Source organism: Nicotiana sylvestris, chromosome 3 (genome assembly GCF_000393655.2).
Source record: "Nicotiana sylvestris chromosome 3, ASM39365v2, whole genome shotgun sequence".
Classification (NCBI taxonomy): Eukaryota; Viridiplantae; Streptophyta; class Magnoliopsida; order Solanales; family Solanaceae; genus Nicotiana; species Nicotiana sylvestris.
Genome location: NC_091059.1, coordinates 56,081,573 through 56,084,024, shown reverse-complemented (window position 1 = coordinate 56,084,024; position 2,452 = coordinate 56,081,573). Strand labels below are relative to the sequence as shown.

Sequence of the window (2,452 nt, the reverse complement as noted above, 5' to 3'; positions counted from 1 at the left end):
AAGACAAAATCCAAAAGCCCATATGCTTTTGGACTTTAAATCTGCAGATATGGCCTTTTAAAGCTATGTTACAGATTTGGCCATATCTTGCTATTTGCAATCCGTAGCCAACTATTTACAAAAATAAGTTTACAGATTGTCTTTCTAATCTACAACTTAACTACCTTACTAAATAAGTATTTTTTAAGAGATAGAAAAAAAGATTATTGGGACTCTAAAATATAATAATAATAATAATAATAATAATAATAATAATAATAATAATAATAATAATAATAATAACTTAGCTTGGTGACAACAAAGGGACAAACATGGCTACAAGGGTTCAAATTTTAATATATATGCTCCTTTCAGACAACCAAATGCCAGTGGAATTATATCTAATGCTTTGCAAAAATAAAAATAATTAAAGATGCTTAACACAATTTAATTAACTAACATATCGTTATAACATTATCAAACATTCAAGAGCATATAAAAATGAATTACAATAGAAGGATAAAGCTACTAATATTTTCCAGCGTCATTATCTTTCATTCCAACTCGATTTTATGAGTTTACATGGTCCGAAAATTACCTGGACAACAGAAAGAAGAACAAATACAGCAGAGTCAGCTCTTTCCAAAATCAATAGTAAAACAATTAAACGAGCAGCAACAACAGTAAAAACAGCGACAACCGGCAGATTCAAACCCAAGAAAATAAACTAGAAATACCCCAGGAAAACAGTACAATTATGTAACTCCAGAAAAATCTTTCAAGACTACTCTATTTACCTTAAACAAGTTTTTCACTTAAGAATCAACTCACAAAAGCTGCTAAGGGATATTATAGCTACTGATTTTTTTCTCTTTTTTGTGTGTAGAGCTATTATCAAAAGCTCTCTCAGTAAGATGGAGTGTCCTCCTATATATCAAAACAATCAACTATTTCAAAAAAATTAAAAATTAATCTTTTTTGACAAATTTTTCTACAAAATCTTCTCTCAAATTCAAAATGCCAGAATCTCTGGTTCAAATCTTGTCAAGTATTTCAAACAAAATCTGCTCTCCACTATTCAAAGACAGACTTTTATTCAAACACTGTCCAAAGGTCTACATTGTCTTACCAAACAATTTGACTTTTGAGTGTTGTACTCAAAGAGTCTTGAAGCAGTAAATAAACAACCAAACAAGTACAATATACTCTTAAGTATTTTTCACTACCTTACTTTTATCAACACAAAACTATTTTACTACTTCAACAAGTGCAAAAACAGAAAATTTAACATTTCAAACTTTAAAAACTAATGCTAAAATAATTAATAATAGACAAAAATAAATTTGAAAAAATAAAAATAAAATAGAAAAAACAGCCAAAAAAAGAATCGGATTTTTACTATTTTATAATTCAAGTGGCCGAAAAAATGGTGGTACGCCCAAAGAGGGTGTTTGGGGAGGTCGCCGGAATTTGGCCGGATTTTGGTCGCTGGATTTTCAGGGTAATATTGGCATCAATAGCTAGGTCTTGGGGAGCTCTATCCATTGATGTAGGCATTGTGGGGCGGTAGTGGTTGGAGCTTCAAGAATTTGGGCAAAAACGTGACGGGAAAGTTTCCTAGATCTAAGATTCAAGGAGTTTAAGGGATTTTTGAAGGATTTGGTTTGGAGATATGGAAAGAGGAAGTTGTGGAGATTACATGGTGTGAATTTGGAGGTGTTTGGAGCTGGTCCGCCGGCGGCAGTGGGCGGAGCTGGGGCGGCGTAGAGAGAGTGAAGAGAGAGAGAAGAGAGAAGAAGGAGAAAAGAATTATGGGTGAAAATGAGGACAATTTTCAGATACTTGAGGCTTTAAATACCTAAGCCAAGAGAAAATGAGATCCATTGGATCAAGATGGAATGGATGGGTATGATTTGATCTTGTTTCATTTAGTGAAACGATGTAGTTTTTAGGCAAAACTACGTAGTTTCAGACCCTTTCAATGGCAGCCCTTTATCTTGCACTCTTGGACACTTTTTCTTTTAAATTTGGCCAAATTTCTTCCTTAATCCTACTTATTAAACTAATTTTACACAAATAAATTAATTAAATAATTTATTCTAATGATCAATTAACTAGATTAATTCACCAAATGAACAGCTAGTTAATTCTTAAAATGCAAAAATGAAGAAAGAACTATTTTTTTTAGTATTTTATGATAGGAAATATGCAATTAAAGTCACAAAAATTGAGAAAAATAATTAAAATAACAAAACACTAATAACTTTAGGAGGTGTTAAAATAGTGCAAAAATTAGGTGTTCACAGCTGCCCCTCTTTGCTCGAGAACATGAAGAGTTTTCGTGCAAAGAAAAGTGAATGCCATAGCTAATTTTTGCTCACATGTCACTCCAATGGAAGCATTTTTTTCTTTTGAAAAAAAAGGTGACCGAACCTTGCTTCCGAGGCTGCCTACATATCCTTGGCTATAAAAG

At 32.3% G+C, this 2,452-nt stretch overlaps 1 long non-coding RNA gene across 1 annotated transcript; it reads right to left on the bottom strand.

The window, feature by feature from the left end:
- Positions 1–425: 425 nt before the first annotated feature.
- Positions 426–1,801, bottom strand: LOC138886870 (uncharacterized). The gene is made up of 2 exons (XR_011405800.1): positions 1,379–1,801; positions 426–577 (listed from the first exon to the last, which is right to left on the bottom strand). It is a non-coding gene; the product is annotated as an uncharacterized lncRNA (long non-coding RNA).
- Positions 1,802–2,452: the final 651 nt, after the last annotated feature.